The 19104-nt window shown below is 44.6% G+C and overlaps 1 pseudogene; it reads left to right on the top strand.

Annotated features, from left to right (window-relative positions):
- The first annotated feature begins 18757 nt into the window (after nucleotides 1-18757).
- LOC126238044 (5S ribosomal RNA) lies at nucleotides 18758-18875 on the top strand (annotated as a pseudogene).
- Nucleotides 18876-19104: the final 229 nt, after the last annotated feature.

Genomic DNA, 19104 nt, shown 5'->3' with positions numbered 1-19104 from the left:
TCTAAGGTCATTAGTCCCCTAGAACTTAGAACTAGTTAAACCTAACTAACCTAAGGACATCACACACATCCATGCCCGAGGCAGGATTCGAACCTGCGACCGTAGCGGTCTCGCGGTTCCAGTTCTAATCTGCCAGGAAGTTTCAAAGATGAGTGTTGGATGATGAATGCTCAGATACTCTGAAATCTCGAAGTACTTGCTTTGCAGAAATATCTTCCAACCTTTCTTTACAGTCCTACTGACAGCCGTAGTCAATGACACTATAAAGGCCTTACGATCAATGATTCTTTGCTCCACATCAACTGAGTCGAGAGGATTCGTCCTGTTTGTAACCAGAAAGTGTAAGATGTTTTCCTCAGGAGTCAGTTCTCAGTTATCTTTCCAAGGTAATTTTCGGATAAGGCATTTAGAGCAGTTCTGCACAATTCTCCGTGTCTGCAACCCGCCTTCTCTTTAGTCTATGGAGACTTTGTTTCTGTGGGGTTATCACTGTCTGTGTTAATTCTTCCAAGGCTTCTACAGTACTGTTTTAATAAGCTTGTGTTAGTTCGGTGCAACACAGATGATGAGTGCAATGTGCAAGCAGTGACGCCAACTGCAGAGAGGTAGCACATAGATAGCCCCAACAGCAACCTCCTTGTCTGACCAGAAATGCCAGTGTTAGAACAAGCTCACTCAGCTAGGAATATTCAAACGAAGTGGAAAATTTTAGAAGAAGGGGCAGCACGCGTCTTCGATCTCAAAGGGCGTAATTTCAACAGGCGAGTGAACTCAACCAGGACAAGATGTTTCGACTTTGGTAAATGTGTTTGCCATTCAGTTGTTATAGTGACACATATGGTGGCGCAGAACTTGGCATCTCGTACGGGTCCGTGCAAAGCATTTCAAGAATAATTTGCAAATGAGACGAGTGAATGTAAAATTTATTTGGAGAATTTTGAGTGATGAACAGAAGGAATATCGCGTGAGTTGAAAGATTTTCATTCAGATCCGGATCTCATGTCAAAATTGTAACTGGAGATGAAACTTGGATCCATGGATGTGACCTGAGACGTAAACTCAGAGTTCCCAAAGGAAAACCGATGAATCTCCTCGTCCTAAAAAAGCAGGTCTATCAAATATTAAAGTCACGCTCTCTGTATTTTTTTCAATATTTAAAACATAGAATGGTAAGAGTGCTTTCCAAGGGGAACAACTGTAAAAGCTGAGTTTTACAAGGGCATACTGCAAACTTTTGCGAAACGATGTACCAGCAACAGAGACCAGAAAATGGATCAATGGCTTCCTTCTTCATCACGACGGTGCACCGTACCACAGCTCGCTTTTGATTCGCGGGTTATTGGCCGAAAAAAGTGTTCCTGTCTACCCATATCAGCCTTAGTCACCAGATTTAGAACCTTGCGACTTCAGACTCTCCCAAAAAGTTAAAACAGTACTTAAAGGAAAACCTTTTGACACCATTCCTGACACTGAGAGGGCCATGACAGAGCAGCTCAATGCGTTTCCAAAAGAAGCCTTCCGGGAATGCATACAGTCACAGATTCATCGTTGAAACAGACGGTAAGTAAATTGCTAGACAGTGATAAGGCTTTGAAGGAAATCAAATCATACTGCATGTAAGCTGATTATCTGGCTTCTTTTAAAATTATTCACCGTGCCTTTTGATCACACCTCGTACATACTTAAGTTTATATAGAGCCCTCAAAGAGCGAGTCCAACTCGCACTTGTCCGGTTTTTTTGGCTATATCTGATTGGTTCGATGCGGCCCATTACGATTTACTCTGTTGTACCGATATCTTCGTCTCAGAGTAACACACCTACGTCTTGAATTATCTGTTGGATATATGCCAAACTGTGTTCTTTCCTACAATATTTGCCTTTTACAGCTCCTTCAAATATCATGGAGATTATTCCGTGATGACTTAGCACATTTAGTATCATATTTTTCCTTCTTATAGTTAGCATTTCCTACACATTATCTTCCACGACGATTTTTTTTTATCAGTCTACTTAACTGAGAGCATTATTCCATTTCATAATGCATCAAATACTTCGATTTTCTTTCTTTTTCCCTTGCGTAGGATACTGTGGATAGTGTAGCATGAAGAGCTGCATCAAACCACTCTTCAGACTGAAGGCAACAACAACAACAACAACAACAATAGGATGCTGTTATCGATACCAACATTCTGAGGAATTTCTTGTTCTAGCTGAGTAGGCCTCAGCTAGAACAAGAAATTCCTCAGAATGTTGGTATCGATAGGAGTAGATTTGTTTTAGAGAGGAATACTCCCTTTCCCTGTGTTAGTCTGCTTTTTATGTGCTACTTGTTTGTCCTTGAGACGCTATATTGTTTCAACCTATATCGACTCTGCCACGTATTCGCAACACAAAGGTGTCATCCACGTACAGAACCAGATGTTCGGTTTTTTGGGTCAGTTTGTAGTGCCTGTTCTTAGAATTTTGCTTTGCTACATCCATGCTTAACTAGCATCCCATGACACGCCATCCGTCTGTTCGTGAGGCGCCTATTTAGACATCGCGGAAAATAACGTGGAACCTGCAAAGAAAAGAATCATTCCCATACTGAGCGTTGGGCGACTGCATCCCAGTATTCCAAATGGACAGTTGCCGTTGTTGACTGTCACTTGTCGACCTACGCACCTGAGCATTCTCGTTGCTATCTGTTTATTATACAGCATGGTACTGCTGTGCACCGTAGGTCAGTCAAGCGTGATTATATGCTATGCCATTAAATTTTTGTTAGAAGAGCCAAATGAAGAAGCAAAAATCTCACTGAAAACTGAGCTTGAGAGAGTTGCAATAACCGATAGATATTCCAATCACACAATGAAGAGAATAAAGAAACAGGGGTAACAAGTACTTCCCAAGGCTTCACTACTTCGGAATGAATCTGAGAAGGAGAAGAAAATTTTATTTTTAGCTAATGTTGCCGAACATGTTGTCTGGGGACTGGCGCATAATTTCCACGTGACACATGTTCTTTATTTTACATGAGTATCGTGCAAAGCGACATTGTCAGCTAAGCTACACTTTTTATCACCTTTTGGGTTTATGGGATTTCTTTCTGACATCGCAACGTCGGACTTACTTTGCTTTGGTCGATCTTTTATTTATGCGACTACTTCTTTTTTTCAGTATTTTAGTGAGAGACTATTGACTTGAACTACGAGGTGCATTCAAGTTCGAAGGCCTCCGATTTTTTTTCTCCGGACTGGAAAGAGATAGAAACATGTGCATTGTTTTAAAATGAGGCCGCGCTCATTGTCAATACGTCCCAGAGATGGCAGCACCATACGGCAGATGGAATTTTACCGCCAGCGGCGAGAATGAGAACTGTTTTAAATACTTAAAATGGCGACGTTTTCCTTACTTGAACAGCGTGCAATCATTCGTTTTCTGAATTGCGTGGTGTGAAACCAATTGAAATTCATCGACAGTTGAAGGAGACATGTGGTGATGGAGTTACAGATGTGTCGAAATTGCGTTCGTGGGTGCGACAGTTTCATGAAGGCAGCACATCGTGTGACAACAAACCGAAACAACCTCGGGCTCGCACAAGCCGGTCTGACGACATGATCGAGAAAGTGGAGAGAATTGTTTTGGGGGATCGCCGAATGACTGTTGAACAGATCGCCTCCAGAGTTGGCATTTCTGTGGGTTCTGTGCACACAATCCTGCATGACGACCTGAAAATGCGAAAAGTGTCATCCAGGTGGGTGCCACGAATGCTGACGGACGACCACACGGCTGCCCGTGTGGCATGTTGCCAAGCAATGTTGACGCGCAACGACAGTATGAATGGGACTTTCTTTTCGTCGGTTGTGACAATGGATGAGACGTGGATGCCATTTTTCAATCCAGAAACAAAGCGCCAGTCAGCTCAACGGAAGCACACAGATTCACCGCCACCAAAAAAATTTCGGGTAACCGCCAGTGCTGAAAAAATGATGGTGTCCATGTTCTGGGACAGCGAGGGCGTAATCCTTACCCATTGCGTTCCAAATGGCACTACGGTAACAGGTGCATCCTACGAAAATGTTTTGAAGAACAAATTCCTTCCTGCACTGCAACAAAAACGTCCGGGAAGGGCTGCGCATGTGCTGTTTCACCAAGACAACGCACCCGCATATCGAGCTAACGTTACGCAACAGTTTCTTCGTGATAACAACTTTGAAGTGATTCCTCATGCACCCTACTCACCTGACCTGGCTCCTAGTGACTTTTGGCTTTTTCCAACAACGAAAGACACTCTCCGTGGCCGCACATTCACCAGCCGTGCTGCTATTGCCTCAGCGATTTTCCAGTGGTCAAAACAGACTCCTAAAGAAGCCTTCGCCGCTGCCATGGAATCATGGCGCCAGCGTTGTGAAAAATGTGTACGTCTGCAGGGCGATTACGTCGAGAAGTAACGCCAGTTTCATCGATTTCGGGTGAGTAGTTAATTAGAAAAGAAAACGGAGGCCTTAGAACTTGAATGCACCTCGTACTACAATTGGCCGCGAGGAGTGGCCGCGCGGTTTGAGGCGCCATGTCACGGACTGCGCTGCCCCTCCTGTCGGAGGTTCGAGTCCTCCCTCGGGCATGGGTCTGTGTGTTGTTCTTAGCATACGTTAGTTTAAGTTGCTTTAAGTAGTGTGTAAGTGTAGGGGCCGATGACCTCAGCAGTTTGGCCCATTATGAATTCACACTCATTTTACTATAATTGTCGAAATATTGGTAGCACTGGCGTTGCCTGTCAGTGCGATCGTTTGCAGACTCGCTACCTGTAGCGTGTAAGTTACTGGAGATACAGGTTTGTTCTTAGGCTTCAGCTGTTAACCTGCACCTCCTCCAACGCACAATGGCCGTTCAGAACCGACTCTCCACGACTACTGCAGTCCGCTGCCCTACCGAGCCGAGCCGTCAGTGCAGGTAAGGTTCAAGTTATTTCTGCGCACTGTACACATCAACCGTTGCAGACATGTTTCGAGATAAAATTACGAGGACGTACTCAAAAGTAATGTCTCTAAATTTTTTATGTGAAAACTCTTAAACCTTTTTACATGAAACAAACGTTATTAACGTTCTACAACTTTATTAAGACAAAAAATAATTACAGACAAGTGGCATTGATTTAAATCAATGAGAAAAGTTCAAAATTTGTGCCGGACCGTGATTCGTACTCGAGTCTCCCGCTTACCAGACATATGCTCTGACCACTTTTTTCAGAAACAAATACGTTACTTTTTTTTATAGGAGCCTTTCTGGCGCCCAGAGAGAGGCGTGGGGGCGCAGTGGGTAGGGTCGTAACCCGAGGCCTGGCCACCATATCCCGTTCCCACCCCCAGGAACCAAGGAAAGCGTAGGCAACGTGGACTAGAGATACAATACAATCAACATGAATGGTTTATTTACGTATATTCCTTTTTCTAAATTAACATTATGTAGATTTTCGGAGAAGAACATTCCGTTGATCAGAGAATATACCGGTTCTAAGTGTGAAAGAGACGGGGGTCAACTCCTCATGGCGGGAACACCCAAGCTCTGGGGTGTTTTAAGAAGACAGTACAAAGGAAACTGGAGAAAAATTGCCTGTCTTTGGGATTGCGGACAACTGCACTACGGCGCTCATTAAGGAAGTGCCCAAAATCAAGGATATTTTTCTCGACATCAGCAAACAAGTAGTGAACTGTGTGTCCACAAATCCACTTCACAGAGTTCGTCTTCGTTAGCCTGAAATATCCCGCGTCCGGAAAGAGGAGCAGTTGAGTAGGTACCTAATGAAGAGTAGAACGGGTAAGTAGGGCCAGCACCTGTCATACCAAGAACCAAATACCTTTTGCCGATCTGCACACCAGGCGATGCTCGTTCGTGTCCAGAATATCACAGGCGATACACAGTGAAATGTCTACAAGGTGAATCCCATGAAGGCGTGCTCGGCATACTTGCTACCCATTGGCAGTAAGGTACCGTGCAGACTGGACATCTGTGTCAAGATAAGGAGCGCCTGGCGCTCTGGCGAATATGGCATAGAATTCCTGGGTTCGTCGCCACCACGCTGAGACCTCGCTTCCATATCCAATAAAGGCCTTGTGGAAAGCAGGCTTTGCACAGAGCACCTACCACGGGTGGGCAGACTGATATGCATCACGCGTCGAGGACAAGTTGTCCACTGGTCTTGATGAGCTGCCAGCAGTCGGGTGAAGTAACGTGGATCGTGCTCAGTTTCCATGGTCCACGGCCGTGTCACACCCTTTGGCAGTAGGGATTGATGGCATACAAATATTCGTCATGGTCAGAGAATGCAACTGGCCAGACTCCAGCATCCTGCACCCCATTGACAATCTGGTGGGAGATGTAAACACTATCGAGGCAGCTGGAAGAACGGCTATTGAATTGCGTAATCCCCAGACGATCACCACGAACTTTGATGAATTCTTCTCGGGTTATCAGTCGAGTGGTGGCGTCATCTTGTCGCAACGTTTCAGTGAGTTTCGTTCCCATCGTCTTCTGGAGAAGATGATGGGTACGAAAATCATTGAAACGTTGCGACAAAACGACGCCACCACTCGGCTGATAACCCGAGAAGAATTCATCAATGGAATACGCCGAGAAAGATTACAATTGCATATACCACGAACATGCTCCCAAGAATCCACAAGGCTGAGGTGCTGGCGAACTGACGCTAGCGCCGATCACGGAAAGAGAGACGTGGTAGTTGGTCTTTGGGTGCCTGGGTGCAGTTGAAATCGCCTCCCATGACCAATAAATCCTACCGGCCGAGGAAAAGGGGCGCGACTGTCTCGGAGAAGAAGGTGGAACGTTCCCGGCGGCGACCCGAACCACATGACGTTGATGATCCTAACGCCACTAAACGTGAGAGCGATGCCTCTGTCACCAAAGAGATAGGCAACTGGATTAGCGAGGATACTACCACGTAGGAGGATCGCCACCCTACTACTAGTAGGGGAAGCATGGGAGACATGTGCTGTAAAACCATGGAGAGCACATAAAGTTGCAGCGTGCACCTCCTCAAGCAGGACAACGTTAACATCCGCAGCATACAGCATATCATGGAGTAAAGCCAGTTTGTAATGTACGAAAATGGTATAGACTATGCGATAAGTATGGAAAGCTGTCATCCCTAGGAGGACGAGGGATTCAAACACGAGGGAAGTACAGGCATCTCCCTGTTAGGCTGCTATGGAAGGACACATCAGTGCAGTGTGATCTCACCAACGGGGGGAGGGGGGGGGAGGGGGTCCATCGTTCTGTAAACCTCCAGAACGTCTGTCCTCAGCATCGAAGTCGTCCGCTCAGACTCACTGAATCGGTTTAGTGGAACACTATCAGAGGTGCGCCCAAAGACAGCGTCAGATACAGAAAGGGAGACAACCACATCACACGCAGGCGGGGGGAGGTCGGTGTCCGGAGGTGGAAGTTCACTGGAGACGGAGGCGAGGAAAGACATCGCTTCTTCATGTGCCAGGGCCTCAGAGGACATCGCATCATCAGTAACAGGATTGTCAACCTGTGCACACATAGCATGGAGGCAGTCATCACAAGGGATACAGCGTCTCTTCCGTTTCCTCGGCGATCATTGCTCCTAACATGCTGTTCCGTATCGGATGGTGGGTGGTTGTCATCTGACAGACGGCAAAAAAACGGAGCTCGGTACGGCTCCATGATCATCAACCATGGCAACGGGACAGACAGCTTGAGCCTGCTGACTATTATAGTTCGTTTGCATTGCCTCTGGCCGTAGTGTAGGAGAGACAGGCAAAACGTGCATCGTATCGGCGAAAGGAATCGACGCACGCTCAGAGTGGGCGCAGCAGGGAGTCCCGTCGCGGACGCGTAAGATAAGAGGCAACACAGCGGCGCCGCAGGAAGAGCGACGTCTGTGATTATTCTTCTGAATTCTGCCACCAGTTTCTTTCGTAAATTGTTGCATTTAAGGGGACATTGTACGTGAAATTCGTTGAAATTTAAGATTTTCTGTTTTCTACTCCATAATGTACTTTGGACTTTCCTGAACATTTTGGTATATAATACATTAAAATCAGACAATTGTGAGACCTTCAAATAATATTTTGAATGTTGACGTGCGACTGGCAAATTTCGCGGCTACGTATATACTGCCACAGTTGAGCAGTCATATCTTGGGAACTACACGGTCCAGAAGCTGTGAATTGCTTTGTTTTGTGACTACTACTACGTGTCAGAAGTTGTCATTACGAATAAACAAAGCAGTCCTTTGTTTCTGATACCAGTTTTCGTTGAAAGTAGTGTGATTATCGGCTATTTTTGTAGTAAGCTAACTTCTATTACTTTTTATACGTAAATAAAATGACTAAGCGTAAAAGTAACTTCAAGAAACGCCAATTTGCGGGTAACAGATATGTGAGACCTGCATTTTATTCTGAAGTACTTGTAAACACATGTGCTAACACTGAAGGAAACCACGATAATGTTTCTGAAGTGACCATGCCACCTTGTGCATCGAAAAGGAAAGTAACTTTAGAAACGGGTGACAGTGGTAAAAGTAATGATACTATGGACAACGTCATTATTGATCTGCAAATCCTCGCACAAGCTCTTTCTGAAACTGTCTCTTGCTGTCTTTGTGGTGGTGAAGTTAAGCTTTGTGAGGATATCTGAGCTAGAATAGGTGTTGTGGCTAAATTAAGTATCAAATGTCAGAAGTGCAAAAACGAAAAAGTATATCGTACTTCATCAAAGTGTTCAGATAATGAAATGTATGAAACTAATGTCGGACAGTTCTTTTGCCTTAGATGCATTGGTAAAGGTGCAAGGGCTGGTAATTTTCTCTGCACTGTGTTGAATTTGCCAAAACCACCTTCTAGGTATACGAAATATGTAACAGCAATTGGAGACTCTTTAAATGCTGTGACTGAAGAGTCAATGGTTGCTGCTACATCAGAAGCTGTTGAACAAAATGAGGGTGACACAGACTTCAGCATTGCTGTGTATGGATTCTGGCAAAAGCGTGGGATTAGTTCTAAAAATGGTTTTACATCTGCAACAAGTACTGACACTGGAAAAGTTTTGGATTTTGAAGTTCTCAGTAAGTACTGCTAAGGTTGTACAGTGAACAAGAAGAACAGATTACTTCATAAACAGCAGTGTATAAATAATTATGATGGCACAAGTGGAGGAATGGAGGTAGAAGGAGCAGTTAACATTTTCCAGCGTTCGTAGAAGGAGAGAAGTGTCAGATATGTGAGTTAGATAGGTGATGGAGACAACAAGGCTTTCATTGCAGTACAAAACAGTAAGCCATATGATGTTCCTATACAAAAAGTTGAGTGTGTAGGACGTGTCAAGAAAAGGATGGGAACACATCTGCGTGACCTAAAAACCAAGCCGGGTAACACAAAACTGTCTGATGGCAAGACAATAAAATGTGCTGGAAGAAATGGTTCAAATGGCTCTGAGCACTATGCGAATTAACTTCTGAGGTCATCAGTCGCCTAGAACTTAGAACTAATTAAACCTAACTAACCTAAGGACATCACACACATCCATGCCCGAGGCAGGATTCGAACCTGCGACCCTATCGGTCGCTCGGCTCCAGACTGTAGCGCCTAGAACCGCACGGCCACTCCGGCCGGCTGTGCTGGAAGACTAACGGACAAAGTAATTGATGAATTACAGCAGTATTATGGGAAGGCCATTAGAGATAACTGTGACAATTTAGAGAAGATGAAGAGAGCTGTGTGGAGCACTTTCTTTCATCGAATATCAACCGATGAAAAGCCATGACATGCTTTGTGTCCACCTCCACCAAACATTTAGTGTAAATATAGGCAAGCTGAATTTTCCTGGCAGCCTGCATGAATTTACACATAAACATTCTTTTGCTTTGGCAGTAATGGAAGCAATCATACCTATTTACAGAGACTTGGAAAATTCTGAGCTACTAAAGAAGTGTTTACATTGGAAGACCCAGAACGTGAATAAGTCCATCAGGAATGTTGTGTGGTGCCGTGTGCCTAAAAATGTATTTGTTGGCCTTATGACTCTAAAGTTAGCAGTGTCTGATGCTGCAATAACTTTTAATGGTCGGAACTATGAAAGACTTAAGGTTCTAGAGAAGTTAGGCGTAAGATTTGGACAGAACACAGCTAAAGGACTGCGGTAACAGGATGAGCGTCGTGTACGTGAAGCAGAGTTAACTGCTCAGCAAATAACATAAGAAGCAAGAAAGAAAAGGACGAGGCAAGCACTGGGCTGTTGTGACACTGAAGAAGACACAGACTATGGGCCAGGGCAATTCTAGTTCATAAAAGACGCAGAAATGAAAGTCTGTATAAGAATTTGTAATAAAAAAAGTTTTAAACCTCAGTATCTCCGAACTAAACTTTTTGCAATAAATGACGCGTTTTCTAGAAAACTGCTGACGGTAGAGACATGAAATTTTCACAGCATGCCCAGTGTGAGATTCAACACATATGGAACTGGAATAATTAAAATATCCTGAGTTGTTTTGTTTTTACGTGTATTTATTTACAAAACTGTGTAAAAAAATTGAGTGTTTGAAAAAAAAAAAAGATAGCATGACCCACAATACAATTTTAGTAATAATTTTAGTTCAGTGTATCTAGAAAGGTGCATTCAATAATTATGGAAAATTGTAAGTTGGTGTCTTAAAAAGGTTCCAAGATAATGGGTCACAAAATTCGATAATTTAACATTGGCGGCATAGGACATACAACGTCCCCTTAACCTGACCGACAGTCGGTGCTTAACGTGCTAGATCATGTAGTTAAATTCTGCCAGCAGTTGCTTTTGATAAATCATAATTGTAATCTCGAGGCAGATGCTGTTCTGATGCCTGTTTAATTTGTTAAATTCTGCCCACAGTTGCCTTTCTTAAGTTGTAATAGTAATAATAATAAGACTGAAGCGCCTAGAACCGCTCGGTCACAACGGCCGGCTCGCAGGAGGGCTTCTGTGAAATTTGGAAGGTAGGAAATCAGATACTGGTGGAAGTAAAACTGTGAGGGCGAATTGTCGGTCGTTCTTGGGTAGGTCGGCCGGTAGAGCACTTGCCCGCGAAAGGCAAGTCTGACCTGGCTCACACTTTTAATCTGGCAGAAACTTGCGTATCACCACACACTCCGGAACAGAGTGAAAATTTCATTCTGGAATACGCTAGTAGTCAAGCCCACTCATAAGCAGTAATAAACCGACGCGTAGTGAAACGCTGTAACTTCTTGGCCACTGCGGCATAGGTTCCCTGTTTCCAGTTCCAACAAACTAGGTCTTAAAATTCTTCTTAAAATAAAAACAACTAAAAATTAGGGGGGGGGGGTGCGTGAAGTAACACGATATTCGAAAAAATAACGACCACCGTAATGTAGACGTGATGAATAAAGATGTAGAATATTAACAACGTTTGTTTTCAAAATATCCACGGGTGTACTGCCGGTCTACAGCGTCCAACGGGCACAATATTTCGGCGATCATACACGTCGCCATCATCAGGTGAACTGACGGACTGAGCTCCGGTGAACGTGCCGGCACGGAGATCCGTACGCTATGGCTGCTCAGAGGGAACTGGCTTCGGTCGCGGCGGACCGAACCCAGTTCCGTCTGAGCAGCCATAGCGTACGGATCTCCGTGCCGGCACGTTCACCGGAGCTATGTCCGTCAATTCACCTGATGATGGCGACATGTATGATCGCCGAAATATTGTGCCCGTTGGACACTGTAGACCGGTAGTACACCAGTCGAAGTGGCCGTGCGGTTAAAGGCGCTGCAGTCTGGAGCCGCAAGACCGCTACGGTCGCAGGTTCGAATCCTGCCTCGGGCATGGATATTTGTGATGTCCTTAGGTTAGTTAGGTTTAACTAGTTCTAAGTTCTAGGGGACTAATGACCTCAGCAGTTGTCCCATAGTGCTCAGAGCCATTAGTACACCCGTGGATATTTTGATTATCAAATACGCCGGGAGAAACTGAAGAATGACAACGTTTGTTTTATTTAGAAAAACTTTGAGTTTTCACATAAACACTCCGGAACCATTGCTTGCCAACACGGCCTGGTATTTGGTACGTTTCTTTGCGCAGGTTATCAGTTCGCTCCCGGCCGCCGGCGCCGCCACTTGGCTGCCTGCAGCTGGCCTGTGTGTGTGCCAGCCAGCTTGGGGCCTCCTCAGGCAGCGCCGTGTGGCGCGCGGCCCGCCTCAGCCGCGCACAGCAGGGCAGGGCAGGGCGCGCTCGAGTGGAATGCAAACCTCTCCGGCGCGCTGCGGCCCGCGCCCTCTGCCCGCGGCGGATTTCGCCCTCGGCGCGTCTCGAGAGCGGCTGCCGCGCCGGCCCGGCTCACCTCACCTCACCTCACCTCACCTCCGCACAGCCTTCACCGCCTCGGCATACAGCATTCTGCAACCCTTCCGGGGCACCAGGCGGAATAAGGTATTCAAATTCCGTCTCCTCTCTGAGACAGAGCAAACGCTCCGAGAACGTAAAAAAAAATCTGCTTCCTGATGTTTCGGAAACATCTGAAAGTATCATCAGTCAGTGAAAAAACAGTCTGGATTGCGATGGATATTTTATTAAAACGACCGGTTTCGGCCTAGCCTTAGACCATCTTGAGAACAGCACCATCAGCTGAAGTTGACGATTTTTGGACAACACGGTTGTGGAGATGAAGCAGCGATTAGTATGTGGACATAGTTTGCTGCCGTTATGTAGACAGGAGTGACACCACCAGCAGTCGACCAATGGTGTAAACACCCAGAAGATAACCCCTCCGTCGGGGTGAAACCGGTTGGCGGTATAATAATAATGAATGCGATTAAGACTGTTTTTGAAAAACTGAAGTTGACGATGTCTAGAACAATCAATAACCCTCAGCCGCTGAAACTGACTGAGGTCTGCTGATTGTTCTAGATATCGTCAGCTTCGGCTGATGGTGCCGTTAAAAGATAGCCTAAGACAAAGTCGAAACCGGTCATTTCAATGAAACAACCATCGCGATCTCGACTGTTTTTGCAGTGATTGTATACGACTTACAAGATCGCGGTTTGCCAAAAAGTTACCAAAAATTTTGAATCAGTTACTATGTCGGAATAGTGCATGTGTAGTAAACGACAGTTCCGCATAATTACACTACTGGCCATTAAAATTGCTACAACACGAAGATGACGTGCTACAGACGCGGAATTTAACCGACAGGAAGAAGATGCTGTGGTATGCAAATGATTAGCTTTTCAGAGCATTCACACAAGGTTGGCGACTGTGGCGACACCTACAACGTGCTGACATGAGGAAAGTTTCCAACCGTTTTCTCATAAACAAACAGCAGTTAACCGGCGTTTCCGGGTGAAACGTTGTTGTGATGCCTCGTGTAAGGAGGAGAAATGCGTACCATCACGTTTCGACTTTGATAAAGGTCGGATTGTAGCCTATCGCGATTGCAGTTTATCGTATCGTGACATTGCTGCTCGCGTTGGTCGAGATCCAATGACTGTTAGCAGAATATGGAATCGGTGGATTCAGGAGGGTAATACGGAACACCGTGCTGGATCCCAACGGCCTCGTATGACTAGCAGTCGAGATGACAGGCATCTAATCCGCGACGTTTGCAAGACAACAACCATCTGCACCAACAGTTCGACGACACTTGCAGCAGCATGGATTATCAGCTCGGAGACCATGGCTGCGGTTACCCTTGACGCAGCATCGCAAACAGGAGCGCCTGCGATGGTGTATTCAACGACGAACCTGGGTGCACGAATGGCAAAACGTCATTCTTTTGGATGAATCCAGGTTTTGTTTACAGCACCATCATGGTCGCATCCGTGTTTGGCGACATCGTGGTGAACGCACATTGGAAGCGTGTATTCGTCATCGCCATACTGGCTTACCACCCGGCGTGATGGTATGGGATGCCATTGGTTACACGTCTCGCTCACCTCTTGTTCGCACTGACGGCACTTTCAACAGTGGACGTTACATTTCAGATGTGTTACGACCCGTGGCTCTACCCTTCATTCGATCCCTGCGAAACCATACATTTCAGCAGATAATGGACGGCCGCATGTTGCAGGTCCTGTATGGGCCTTTCTGGATACAGAAAATGTTCAACTGCTGCCCTGGCTAGCACATTCTCCAGATCTCTCACCAATTGAAAACGTCTGGTCAATGGTGGCCGAGCAAGTGGCTCGTCACAATACGCCAGTCACTACTCTTGATGAACTGTGGTATCGTGTTGAAGCTGCATGGGCAGCTGTACCTGTACACGCCATCCAAGCTCTGTTTGACTCAATGCCTAGGCGTATCAAGGCCGTTATTACGGCCAGAGGTGGTTGTTCTGGGTACTGATTTTTCAGGATCTATGTACTGAAATTGCGTGAAAATGTAATCACATGTCAGTTATAGTATAATATATTTGTCAAATGAACACTCGTTTATCATCTGCATTTCTTCTTGGTGTAGCAATTTTAATGGCCAGTAGTGTATTGAGGTCCTTGGGAGGGTCCAGCGTGACAAAACTGTCCCACCTCGTACGTATTTCCCAATACCAGAGAAGGCATTTGCTGACACATATAAACGTTACCATATCGTCCGGGGAGTAGTAACTCTTGGTCGTAAAATTCTAACACGAATTATTCGTAAAATAATGGTGTGGCCGATAGAAGCCAATATGCAGCAAGATCACATTGTCTCTAATAATCCATCGAGGACAGTGGAACAGCAGCCGGACGTGAAATGCTTGAATAATGGAAATTGAAACTATAAGTAGGCTGTTTAGGTTTTTATGTTCGTAGCGCTCTGTATGAAAATCACTGACTGTGTTGTGTGCAGTCTGTGGCTGATTTGCATTGTTGGAATAATTGCCATTGCAGTGTGGGGCAGTTGGATGCGAACAGCGCGTAGCGTTGTGCAGTTGAAGGTGAGCCGCCAGCAATGGTGGGGAGAGAGAGAGCAGTGGTGGATGTGGGGAGAGAGATGGCAGAATTTTGAGAGCAGACGATCTGGACGTGTGTCAGTCAGAAAAAGTAAATTTGTAAGACTGGATGTCATCAAGTTATTTATATATGACTTTCGAACACTATTAAGGTAAATACATTGTTTGTTCTCTACCAAAACCTTTCATTTGCTAACTATGCCTATCAGTAGTTAGTGCAGTCAATAGTTAGAAACTTTTATTTAGCTGGCGGTATTGGCGCTCGCTGTATTGCATTAGTGCGAGTACCAAAGATTTTTGTGAGGTAAGTGATTCATGAAAGGTATAGGTTATTGTTAGTCAGGGCCATTCTTTTGTAGGGCTTATTGCTTTGCGCTAAAAAAAATATTGTGTGTCAATTTACTGTTGATCAGAATAAGTAGAGAGAGAAATGTCTGAGTACGTTCAGTTTTTCTCAGCTGTTTGAAAATCAAATAACGTAAGAGGTTTACCAGCACTGTCATTTGATAATTTTTCTAAGGGGATGTATCATAAAACCAAAAACTCTATGCAATTTAAACGTCGTTTATTCAAAACATGCTATCAGTTCGAAGCAAAAAAGCGCCATGTTCAGGCCGCAAACGCAAACTGCCCTCAACTTACTACTCGTAACGATAAACAGCAACAGAGCCTTCAAATGAAACAGTACAACTTCTTAAGCACGTTACACCAATAAGTGCTACCAATAAAGACGAGTGAAGCGGGGCCAAAATCAACAGGATTTCGTAACTTCCAGTAACAAGCCCTCCAATGATCAGACGACGTAAATGACAGGAAGTCATCTTAAGGAAAATAGAAGTAATCTCTAGGGTTTCCCAAATATTTGTTAAAGGAAAATAGAAGTAATATCTTGGGTTTCCCCAGTATTTGTTATAGGCTTTCTGCTGTTCTTAATCTATATGAACGATTTAGGAGACAATCTGAGCAGCTCTCGTAAAATGTTTGCAGATGATGCTGTAGTTTACCGTCTAGCAAAGACAGCAGAACATCAGCCAGTTGCAAAATGATTTAGACAAGATACTTTTATGGTACGAAAAGTGGCAAATGTTCTGAATAATGCACAGTGTGAGGTCATGCATATGAGTACTAAAGGAAACTCGTTAAATTTCGATTACACGAAAAATCTCACAAATTTAGAGGCTGTCGATTCAACTAAATACCTATCAATAACTATTAGGAACAGCTTAAATTGAAACGATTTCATAGACAATGTTGTCGGGAAGCCAAACCAAAGGCTGCGTTTAATTGGCAGAACACAAATCCACAAACGAGACTGCTTGCACTACGCACGTCCATCCTCTGCTGAAGTATTGCTGTAGGATATGGAATCCTTACCAGGTAGGATTGACAGAGGACAGTGAAAAAGTTCAAAGAAGGGCAGCTCGTTTTATACTATCGCGAAAGAAGGGAGAGAATGTCACGGATATAATATGCGAGTTCGAGTGGCAATCATTAAAACAAAGGAGTTTTTCGTTGCGGCGATATCTTTTCACTAAATTTTAATCTTCAGCTTCCTCCTCAGAAAGCGAAAAAAATCTTGTTGGTGGACACCAACACAGGAAGAACTTATCATCTAATAAAATAAGAGAAATCAGAGCTCGCTCGGAGAGATGGAAATGTTCATTTTCCCCTTGTGCTACTTGAGAGTGTAACGGACAGGGAATAGTCCCGAAGTGATTCTATGATCTCACTGTCAAACATAAATTTGAATTGCAGAGTAATCAAGTAGATGTAATATCCAAGACTTCTTTGAATTAATGCTGCGATGTTTACAGGCACTAATTGTTGGAGCATAGCAATGTATGGTAGTGAAACATGGACTGTGGGAATATGACAACAGAAGATAATCAAAGCATTTGAGATGTTGTGCTACATCGAATGTTGAAAATTAGGTGGATTTATAAGGAATGAGGAGGTTCTGCACAGAATCGGAGAGGAAAGGAATATGTGGAACACATTGACAAGTAGAATGGACAGGATAGTAGGGCATCTATTCAAACATCAGGGAATGACTTCTGTGGTACTAGAGGGAGCCGTAGAGGGGTAAAACTGTAGAGGAAGACAGAGACTGGAATGCATCCAGCAAATAATTGAGGTCATAGGTTGCAAATGTTACTCTCAGTTGAAGAGCTTGGCACAGGAGAGGAACTCGTGGCGGACAGTCAGTAGACTGGTGACTCAAAAAGAAAAAAAGATACTGGATGGGGGGTTTCATATCACGCTGACATCTCAAAGGTATCTGGTAGAAGTGAATTGGTGGGTAGTAAGATAACGGGTCCAGTCACAGTCCAGTGAGCCCTCGTACGTGTATGACCCTTCAGAAGTCTGATGGTACCTGCTGTCAAGGCAACGACTGTGCGTTGGCGGCAATCACTTGAAATTTCTCAACGATATCGATATTGGGCTGCTACTGATTTGTGACGGCTTAATTTACCCCACACATATGCTCTCCTATTCACAGCGCGAATGGATGCTTGTGCAGAGTCTGAGTCCTGTACCTTCAATGGGCACGTGGGCATGCGGCCAACCAGTTCTTTTGATCCGTTCGTAATAATATATTTCAGTAGTATTTCATTATGATCATAAAACTTGGTATTTCCTTCCAATTCATATGAAATTTTTCTCTTATGACTTACGCAGAACACATCGCTTACCTCGTGTCACAACGGTCCATTTGAATACTTGCGCTAGAGCTGTGTCTGTAGTCAGTTCAGTGTCTTCGTTGTAGTAGATGACATCCATCGAAAATTCAAGTTATTACTTATAAAACTGCGAACGATGTCAGACGCTAAAGAAAGAAAGAAAGGAAGGAATGAGAAGTAAATCCAGAGATCAGATAATTTCAGGACGAATGGTTGACCTTACCTACGCGCTCCGCGTCCACATATGTGTGTGTAAATGAGTGACTACGGGACGCAATGTTCACTGGTAAATGAACTTCAGAAATATTTCCGGGAAGATTGTACATTTGTATACATGTACAGGTGTAGTCTCGTCTTCATAGTCATTTGTTTATATTGATCATTTGATAATGGCTGAGGAGGCTGAAATCACCTAATTGTGTTACAAGTGGAGACTTTTGTGGTAAACGAAAAATGCCATCACTTAACAAATAACAGCGTACTTCAAGAAACAACAGGAAGAAATGAAGATGCTAAGTTCACAAACACAAATCCGTAACCCTTCCACTTTATTTTATTTGTTGTCAGGAGTGCCTTCCACAAATGTAGTTACATATGGTTCAAATAGCTCTGAGCACTATGGGACTTAACTTCTCAGGTCATCAGTCCCCTAGAATTTAGAACTACTTAAACCTAACTAACCTAAGGACATCACACACATCGATGCCCTAGGCAGGATTCGAACGTGCGACCGCAGCGGTCGCGCGGTTCCAGACTGTAGCGCCTAGAACCGCTCGGCCACTCCGGCCGGCCGTAGTTACATAAGCTAACACTATGATGACTAGAACAAAAGTAAGATGACTGCGAAGTGACAGAGTAGTTTTTGTAAAACTGATGCTGCTGTCTTGCATAACCTTTATTTGTTTGCATCGCGTCTTTATTTAATGATATGGCCGGTTTCGATTCTGCTAGCAATCAACGTCAGATAATAAAATATCGTTACAGAGTGTCGCACGTTAGATGCTATACAATCGAGTACTCAGTCATTAAAACATAAGCAGGAAGATAGATAATGGATATATCTACAAGCACAGGGAAATGCACACTGTAACAATAGCTACCCACAAATTGCACAAATGCTCAAATGTACCACTGGCAACGGTCTTGCCGCAGTGGATACACCGGTTCCCGTGAGATCACCGAAGTAAAGCGCTGTCGGGCGTGGCCGGCGCTTGGATGGGTGACCATCCGGGCCGCCATGCGCTGTTGCCATTTTTCGGGGTGCACTCAGCCTCGTGATGCCAATTGAGGAGCTATTCGACCGAATAGTAGCGGCTTCGGTCAAAGAAAACCATCATAACGACCGGGAGAGCGGTGTGCTGACCACACGCCCCTCCTGTCCGCATCCTCAGCTGAGGATGACACGGCGGTTGGATGGTCCCGATGGGCCACTTGTGGCCTGAAGACGGAGTGCTCAAATGTACCACCCAAATACTGAAGA

The sequence above is a fragment of the Schistocerca nitens genome, chromosome 2 (genome assembly GCF_023898315.1).
Source record: "Schistocerca nitens isolate TAMUIC-IGC-003100 chromosome 2, iqSchNite1.1, whole genome shotgun sequence".
Taxonomy (NCBI): Eukaryota; Metazoa; Arthropoda; class Insecta; order Orthoptera; family Acrididae; genus Schistocerca; species Schistocerca nitens.
This window is presented reverse-complemented; position numbering and strand designations above follow the sequence as displayed.